Consider the following 10,042-nt stretch of genomic DNA (forward strand, 5'->3'; position numbering starts at 1 on the left):
ATATAGAGAATACCAATTTGTTAAAAGTAAAATTTGTATTTCAAAATAGCTTTCTTTTTTATCAGTACATCAGAACAATTCAGCTTAGTGAAGCCTGAAAATAATGTTATCTCTGTCAAAATTATGAATTTATTGCTTGAAGTTTACAAAGCACTTTACATAAATTATTTCAGTGATTATCATAACTCTGTTTTCTCTATTGTAATTGTAACCTAATCTCACCAGATTATTTTACTTAAAAAATTAAAATTTAGAGAAACTATTATGAATTTCTCTGCTCATAATTTAAAATTATTTTCAGCTATTAAAATGAAAATAATTTCATTTCTATAAAATTATCCTGATATATATACATATTATTTGTATATGTAACATATATATAATCTTGTCTAATAGGCTTGACCCAATTACCAGCCAAGTCAAATTTAGAAAGAAAAAAACACACAAAAACTAAAAATGCACTTCTAAAAATAACTGTGTTTTTACTCAACTAAGAGTACCTGAGTAATAACCTTTGCATAAGTGTCACTTGCACACACTGTACATCCAAAAGTCCGAGCAAAGCTTTATATTAATAAAACTGTTTTGTACTTCTCTAATAAAATGAGAAATCACATTTATTGAGCAGTTTATATGTCAAATGTTATCCTAAGCACTTCAGGAGCATTAACTTATTTCTTCCTAACAACAATAAAATTCATTAATCCATGTTAGTAGTCTGCTGGTATGTGGTTAAATGAAAAAACGCATAATGGATAATTTTTCATGGTGTTACCATCATTATATAGTGACCAGAGGCCCGGTGCACAAATTTGTGCACCAGTGGGGTCCCTAGGCCTGGCCTGTGGGATCAGGCTGAAACCAGCTCTCCAACATCCCCTGAGGGGTCCTGGATTGCGAGAGGGTGCAGGCCAGGACAAAAGACCTCACTGGTGCACAATCAGGGCCGGAGAGGGACACGGGAGGTTGGCCAGCGGGGAGGGAGCCCGGGAGGTCTCCAGGGCATGTCCAGCCCATCTCGCTCTGTCCCAATAGGCTGGACCCCAGCAGCAAGCTAACCTATCAGTTGGAGCGTTTGCCCTCTGGTGGTCAGTGCACATCATAGTGAACGGTTGAGCGGCCTTAGCATATTATTAGCATATTATGCTTTGATTGGTTGAACAGACGACTGGACACTTAACAAATTAGGCTTTTATTATATAGGGTTATTATGTGCCTTTATCATTAAAATATTAGTATTTTATTTACTGCTTACTCCAAGACTGACAGTATAGTGAAGGAAGTGTTAATAATTTGAATATATCCTATACTGAGAAGAAAGATGTTTGCAAATATAAAGTACTTCTCATGTAATGCTACTGAATTTATTTCTAAAGACAATCAGCAAAATAAATCAAGAGTTAAGTTAGAGATAAACTACTGATTATTTTTATTTTGTTTTGTTTTGTGAACTACTGATGTTATACAAAGCCATACTCTTGAGACAGGTGCTGGTATAAAAAAGGAAAGAGATTTATTCAAATTGCCAGCAATTCAAGAAGATGGGGAGTCATGTCTTCAGAAAAACTGATCTTAAGATCTCTGTGCAGGTACAGGCTTTTATAAGGATAGAAAAGTAAAACAACAAAAAAATTCAGGGGAGAGGCTGTGGATTTGCAGGCAATGTCCTTGCTGCTCCCGATATGGATTTTCATGATCAGTGTCCTTGAGTTGGCCATCTGGTTGAATTCCCATGTCTGGGTGTTTGGCATTAGCCAGGGCCTTGAAAGTCATGCTGCTCTTTAGGTTCACTCACACAGGAATGAAAATTGCTGATTCTAGCAAGATACACTTAGAAAAGAAACTTTCAATATGTAAACTCTATCTTCAAGAGAACAATATTTATATAAGTACTAGAGGCCTGGTGCACGAATTCGTACACCAGTGGAGTCCCTCAGCCTGACCTGCGGGATCGGGCTTAAACCGACTCTCCAACATCCCCCGAGGGGTCCCGGATGGCAAGAGGGCTCAGGCCAGGCCAAGGGACCCCACTGGTGCATGATCAGGGCTGCCGAGGGATGCGCGAGGTTGGCCAGCCAGGGAGAGACTGTAAAAGGGCTCCAGGGCATGTCTGGCCCATCTCACTCAGTCCATGGAGGTCTCCAGGGCATGTCCAGCCCATCTCGCTCTGTCCTGATTGGCTGGACCTCAGCAGCAAGCTAACCTACCAGTTGGAGCATCTGCCCCCTGGTGGTCAGTGCACATCATAGTGAGCAGTTGAGTGGCCTTAGCATATCATTAGCATATTATGCTTTGATTGGTTGAATGGCTGACCGAACGACCGGACACTTAGCATATTAGGCTTTTATTATATAGGATAGTGTATTCATTCCCTGTTACACTTATTATGTAAATAGTCTAACAATTGGCAAAGCCCTAGAACTTTTAAAGATGTAGGTATGGGAGATTAGAATATGCCATCTTAAAATATGCCATTTTAGAATAAGGATAATTTTGAACTGAAGATAATTAAGAAACAGTTGACACTAAAGAGAGCTCTCTGCTCTCTCCTCATTTACCCCTCATTTGCCTAAAAACAAGACACTTAACATCCCAGAGGTTACTGAGAAGAATCTATATAACTGTACTAAAACACTCTATCTACCATTAGTTCTCCCCTACCCCATATTTACCTTTCCAGTTTTCCACTTCTGAAAACCTAAATCCCAAAGCATTCTGTGAACAATAAACATGAAGTCCTTCAACAAATAAAATGTTTAGCTGTACTTAAACCAGGTTTTTCCAAAATTATTTGGGATGGCAGGTGTCTTTTAAGGAATTTATTTTTCACTAGAATATTTGAGATATGCAGAAATTTTTAAAAATCCTTTTAGCATTAGTAGAAATTCCCTGCTTCAGTGTCATATAATTAAAAAATAAGCACATGCATTGAACTTTGGAACTAATCACATATTATTATGAATTTTTAAGTACATAGGACCCAGAGGGCATAAATTCAGTTCTTAGCCACAGATTCCAACAGATTACATACTATTGGCCACCATATAAACAATAGTAGGAAAATATAGTCAAATACTAAAGCTATTTACTTAGTTATTCTATGAAATAAAGTAAAATTTAAAATATAAGATATGTTGACAAAGAAAATCTAAAATTAGTTACAGTAAAAAAATAAAAGAAAAGAAAGAAAGAATCCCAAAACCTTGCTAAATATTTTGAAAATCAACCAGCATTCACCATGAGTTTTACTTCTTTGTCAAAGGGAACAATAACACATTACAGTGATATTTCAGGCTGCTTGGCTTTTGCATAATGTATGGCATAGTGGAATTCATTAGTGTGCATTCTTTGCCAATGAATGGGACAGTTTCCCATTGTGTAGTGGTGTAAAGGAAGCCTGAACAACTGGAAATAAAGAATGAAGAAAAAATGGAATGAATTTGTATAAAACATTTATCAAAACAATACCACGAAAATTATGTTTCAACTTTTAAAATATCTATGAGTTGAATTTTCTTTTCAGCCAATATAGAACATGTATGATACAGTAATCCTGATCATCAACTCAAAATTATTTTAATGTATCTTTAATACCAGTGAACAGAGAATTCATTTTTAATGACATAAAAGTAAGAATAATTTCTGTCAAAATATTTTTCAAGTATGAACAATGAATTAAGACTCTAAAGTTAACTCTACAAATATGAAAACTTGATATTTAAAAAGTAAAAAGTCTAATGTTAAGGTGTGATTAGTTCCCTAATTTGTACGTTTTATTGTGATAGGTCATAAAAGCAGAGAACTGACATTTGGGTCAAATAGGTGTTTTAGTCAAATAAGTTTGATGCTCACTTTAAACAGATTTCCCATTAGGTTTGGAATAGTGCTTAATGTTATATATTGCTAATGTAGCTCTGTTCCTATATTGCCATTTGTACATATGAATTCAAGGTTATGGATTCTTATGAAGTCCCAAGAGAAAAATTTCTCTACAATATTCCTCCCACAAGGAGTACTTATTTTCCCATTAATATTAACAATCATTACCATGTAATAAAAACAAGCACTCATTCAATTTTTTTCCTAAAATCAATATGGTGTAATAAAAATGTTGATACTTTTAAATGATATATCTGTTAGTTTTTTTCATTCTACTTTGAATATGAATGGTTTTTACCAAACCACTAGTTGATTCTACATAGCATTGTGAAAAATACAAATCTTAAATTCAGTGACATAAAAATGCTTTTTAAAATATTTTTGACTTAGTTCATACTGCATTTTAAAATTTTTCTCCTCAAAGCAAGATCTTTACCCTTCTTTCTTTTGTATTTACTGGCATATGGTAATGTTTGTTTCCTCTTGAGAAAATATACTTTATTACTATAAATTGAATTTATGGTATAAAGTTTTCATGACTCATAAATTCAATCATTCCTAAAAGATAGTAAATATTACTCAACTAATTACTAAAGTAATTTTTAAATGATTGATTTTATAAATTCTAATTCAATGTGATTCAAATTCAAACTCTATCATCATTTGTGAAACAATGAAGTTTGATTGCTATAGGCTGAATATACTAGTAAGTGCATAAAGTTTACAACAAATGAATCTTAAGGCAGGTCAGCTATGGAACAGCAGAAACTTAATTATTTTCTTATTTTGGAAGATAAAAAGTTACTTTTAAGTATAACTGCAATTACTCATAGTCATAAGTAGGTATGAAATCGTAACAGGGTCTCATTAAATTAAAAATTCACTGCTAAAGAGTCTTAGAAAATGCAAGGACTTTGAAAAGGAAGTTAATGAAAGACACAAAGTACAATAAAAATAAAGTTATGGACATGACACTAAGGCAATGATATTCAACCATTTTTGTCTCATGGGACACATAAACTAAAATTCTGTGGCACTCCAAAAATATGTTATATATTTTTGCCAATGTGACAAAAAATAATAGGTATAATTTTCATTGATTTACAAAAAAAAAAAAAAAAATGAGAGAGAGAGAAATTACCTAGCCTTTTTGCTCCCAAGTGACTTTTTAAAAATGTCAGGTGCCTATACTTGTATATAAGATTTCTGGTACCAAAAATTAACCAACCAGACACAACCTTATGTCTTATGACCAATAATATGCAACCCTATTATCTGACCTATCTATTTATGGTTTAAGGCAGAGCATTTACATCCGAGGCTATTGTTGTGTTGGCTGTTGTCATATTTTTATTTGACAATGTAAGGCAGTGGTTCTCAACCTGTGGGTCGAGACCCCTTTGGGGGTCGAACGACCCTTTCACAGGGTCACCTAAATACATCCTGCATATCAAATATTTACATTACGATTCATAACAGTAGCAAAATTACAGTTATGAAGTAGCAATGAAAATAATTTTATGATTGGGGGTCACCACAACATGAGGAACTGTATTAAAGGGTCGCGGCATTAGGAAGGTTGAGAACCACTGAAAGGGAAAAGAGGTCAGAGCCCCTAACTAAATAGTCAGATATTGCATGTTTTTAAAATTCTTGTGGCACATCAGTGTGCCTGCCTTGACACACCAGTTGAAAATCGCTGCCCTAAGGGCATGCACACTTTAGAATTGGAAAGAACAAAGAGATGATTCAATCTTAGTCTACGTGACATAAAGAAGTGATGTTCAAATTCAGATCTTGCAATTCCAAGTCCTTTCCCATTTTGAGTAATGACTCCATTCTGCCATATTGAGATGAGTTTGAAATCAGTATTTTAATTCCATCTACTAGAGTAGAGCATTTGTATTGAAAGTATACTTAGAACAAAATATAGCAGAATCAGCCTGCACATCAGAATTTTATGACACTTTCTGCTCATTTCAACCACCTCATTCAACTTTTAGAACATTTTAAACATCCATGATGACAATGTTGTCCAAAATATTTTCGAGTATTCATCTCTCCATTATCAGTTAAATAAATGATCCTTATGTACAAGCCTCCATTTCTCTATGTCACTGCCATATACAAGTTCCCTCAATCAATTAAAGTTTGACTCCAGGTCATAGTCTTCCTCTTTACTCTGTATCCTGCCATCATTTTGAACGTTTATTCAACAATTGAGCTTTGGAATTCCATCTCCTCCTCAACCCTAGTCATCTTCTAAGTCCCATTTCAGCCACACACTTGTGTGTGCATATCATAGACATTATTACTTCTTAGAAATTAAAAAAAACACACAACTTTTAAAATAAATGTAGACTTCCAATTCTCTGATTAAGAAAAACAAACAAACAACAACAACACAACAACAAAACCCCTGCATTCCTAGATTGCTCATTCAATTGCTTTCAGTATCAGGAGCAAGATCTATTAACATGTGAGTGCCCTCCAGGGTCTTCCCTTCCCAATCCACATCTCTTGTCCATAAGATAATTTTAATTTGCCTGCCTGAGATTGATGAAGGTTTGAAGACTTGGTGAGAATGCTGATTAGAACTAACTTTATTTTAAACTTTTGTTCCCTATTGTGGTAGATGATGTGACTGTTCTCAGTTATTTAGTTCTCGTTCCTTGTAAAAATAATATATAACTCTACCTATTACCATGTGATTTATAATGTTTTGCTATGAGAAGAGTATTCTTCCCACCCCACTGTCAGATTTAGCTATGTGTCTTGCTCAGGCTAATGTAATGTGAATACAGATTCTGAGCAGAAGGCTTAACTATCTTTACATGTTTCCATCAGTGTTCTTGCTCTTTAATTTTGCCAAAAGAACAACGTGCTCCAGTTTGAGGTTACTCCCCAGCTTGAATCCTAGAATGAAAAGATAAATGGAGCAGAGTTATAAAGGTAGCAAGAAATAAATCATTATTGCAGTAAGTGAGGCAGGTAATGCATAAAGGTCACAGAGAAACTGCAGTGCTAATCAGACGGTCAGAGAGAATTAGGCTGTTTTGGCATATGAGATGTCCCTAAGCAGAGTGAGGGGGACCAAATACTGAGGAGAAAATAAAGCATTAAAACATTTTTTACAATGTAGTGCTGTGAGTTTTATAGGATGATTTACAAGGCAGGTGAATGAATTGGAATTTTTAACATTTATTTTGGTTGCTGAATGGTGTTCTTGAAATGTGAGACCATGCACAGTTTAAATAATGTGCCCCAGGCTTCTATCAAGAGTACATAAAAACAGCAAACATTTACTGAGTGTCCATCACTTTAAAATTAGGAATTAATGTAATGCTTGCATAATTTACTCTACTAGTAATGTAGTACCAATAGAAAAATGAGTTTTAGTGAAGACTTGCCCAAAGAAACATTCGAATAAGCAGCAATTCTTCAATTTGAACTCAGGCTTGTTTTGTTAATTCTCTTCCATCTTAAATAGTTCCTCCCATGTAAAGCACCAAATCCTCCACCTTTCCTCCCATTATCTGAAGTTGGCTTCCATGACCGAGTAGTTAATTTCCTCATTTCCCTTCAATCTCTCGGGGTCCTCATTCTTGTTCTTTTTTGAAGGTTTCTCTTGCTTTGTATGACCTTTAAATGTTGTCATATTTAAGAGCTCTAGCTTATGCAAGCTTTCTAATTCTAGACATTCTACTATGAAGTAACACTGTTACTCATGCTGTATCTCTAGCCCAGTCCTAAACCTGTGGCTTCTCCCTCCAGAATCAGCACATTACATGAAAACAAACATTCAACCTAGTTCCCCAACCAAAAATCTAAAAAAAGCATACATTATTTTTATATATTATCATTTTAAAACATTTCACCATTTATCCGACTTTACTGGTTCAACCACTTTAATATCTCTTGCATCCAATTCCATGGCACAATAGTCAGAAACGACTGCTGGTTACTTTTCTGCTTCTATATGTTCTCCTCTATAGTCTTTTCTTTACAATAAAACCAGAGCAATTATTCTTTTATTAATAGATTGTTATGGTTTTTTTATTTTATACTTCATTGAGATAAAATTGATAAAACGTTGTATAAATTTAAAGTGTACGATGTGTTTGTTTGGCACACATATCTTTCCATATGATTTCACAGAAGTATAAGCTAACACATATAACATGTCATATAATATGACATTTTTGTACTGATAACTTTTAAAATATAGTTTCCTAGAAACTTTGAAAAGTGTAATACAGTATTGTTGACTATAATCACTGTGTTGTGCATTAGATATCCTCCTAGATTTATTAATCTGTAGTTGCAAGTTTGTACCATTGACATCTCTCCAATTCCTCTACCCTCAACCCCTGGTCACAACATTCTACTCTTTGTTTTAGCAAGTTCAGTGTTGTTTAGATGCCCATATAAATGATATCATACAGTTTTTATCGCACTCTGTCTGACCTAATGTCTAATGTCCTCACATTCCATCCATGTGGCTGCTTATTGGGTCTTTCACAATCTGGGCCCTGAAAACATCCCTGCCTCCTTTCTCTACATCCTTCTGAAGGGAGAGCCTTGAGTAACCCTGTGTATCTTCCAGTTTCTCAAATGTGCTCTCCCCACTCTCTGAGCTTTTTCACTTACAGCTGTTCCCTTTTTTTTTCAGACACGAAGGCAAAATTTATTAACAGAAAACAATAATTTGAGGAGTCCTGTTCACAGATGAGGACCACAGCGACCCCCCTTCCTGCAGGTGCTGTTGGAGGGGATGGGAGTGACATCCTCAATCCATCCGACCGAGCGGGCAAGGGCTCTTAGAGATAACTGGGCCCCTGGTCCAGGGGTCTTGGTCCTATTTCCTCCTGTGGCCCGGAGTTTGATGTGAAGAGCAGTGATGCCCAGCTCCTTGCACCTCTGGGCCACATCCTGGGCAGCCAATATGGCAGCCTATGGAGAGGACTCATCTGGGTCAGCCTTCACCTTCATCCCACCAGTCACACAGCAGATGGTTTCCTTGCCAGAAAGATCAGTGACATGGACAAAAGTGTCATTGAAGGATGCAATGATGTGGCAGACCCAAATCCATTTTCTCCTTCAGCCACCTTAGGTCTGAGGCTGATGACCTGTTCTTCCTTCTTTTCCTTCCCCTAGCGAGGTGCCATTTCTGTGCATCTCATCCAGACTCTGCCACTGGACTGTTCCCTCTTTTTGTAACACCCTTTTCTCACTTTACTCTTTTGACCTTCCTAAATCTCATTGCCTCGAATTCTGAAGTGTCACTTCCCAAGGAAGCCTTGATGACCTACCTCTAGACGAGCTTAGCCTCCCACCTATGTATTACGATATTATTCTGTGGTTTCACTTTTATAACTTTCATCATATTTTATTTCTAGTCAATAAATATTTAATGAATTAATGCTATGTTTAATTAAATAATATTTAAATGAATAATTACATACCCATAAACTTGTATATAAGGTCAAGGACATAGAGACTGTAATAGAAAAGCAAGATAAAATTGAAAGAGCTCTTTTATGACTATTTCTACTAAAAAGTCTACAGCACTGATATCAGCAAATGGATGAAAATAATTATTAATTTAAAGGCATTAAGAGCTCTAAATCTGGATTGTAGAGGTCACTGATAGAAAAGTTTGATATTTTAGTACATCGCAATATATTTGTCTAGCATCAGCAACATAGATGTCATTTTTTAAGTATAAAAAAAACTGGAGACATCACCAAGATGGTGAAGGAAATAAGGAAAGTGGTATAAGGCAGGTGCCACCCAAAAGGACATGTTTGCAGAATTGTGCCATATTCACAAGGTAATTCTAGGCTGCTTGGGATAAATCAGTGTTAGACAAAGAAGTTAATTTCTCATAATTAGGTGGGTTTAAATATTTTACCCACCTAATTTTGAATCTTTGGCCCTACTAATATCCCTATTTTTTGTGTATGTAGCATAGTGAAAACTCTAAATGGAGTTACATTGAGGAACCATCCTCTGTGAGTAATTTTCCTTAATTAACCCATTCTGGACTTTGGATAAGAACATTAGAATATATTATCAAATTTTATATTAAAATAGGAAGATCTATTACTAGAGATAAGATCATCTTCCCCTTTAGGGAGCTATTAAATATACTAGTAAACCC

The 10,042-nt window shown here is 35.4% G+C and overlaps 1 pseudogene; it reads right to left on the reverse strand.

Moving 5' to 3' along the window:
* Positions 1-8,586: 8,586 nt before the first annotated feature.
* LOC102238893 lies at positions 8,587-9,053 on the reverse strand (annotated as a pseudogene).
* Positions 9,054-10,042: the final 989 nt, after the last annotated feature.

The sequence above is a fragment of the Myotis brandtii genome, unplaced genomic scaffold (genome assembly GCF_000412655.1).
Source record: "Myotis brandtii unplaced genomic scaffold, ASM41265v1 scaffold28, whole genome shotgun sequence".
Taxonomy (NCBI): Eukaryota; Metazoa; Chordata; class Mammalia; order Chiroptera; family Vespertilionidae; genus Myotis; species Myotis brandtii.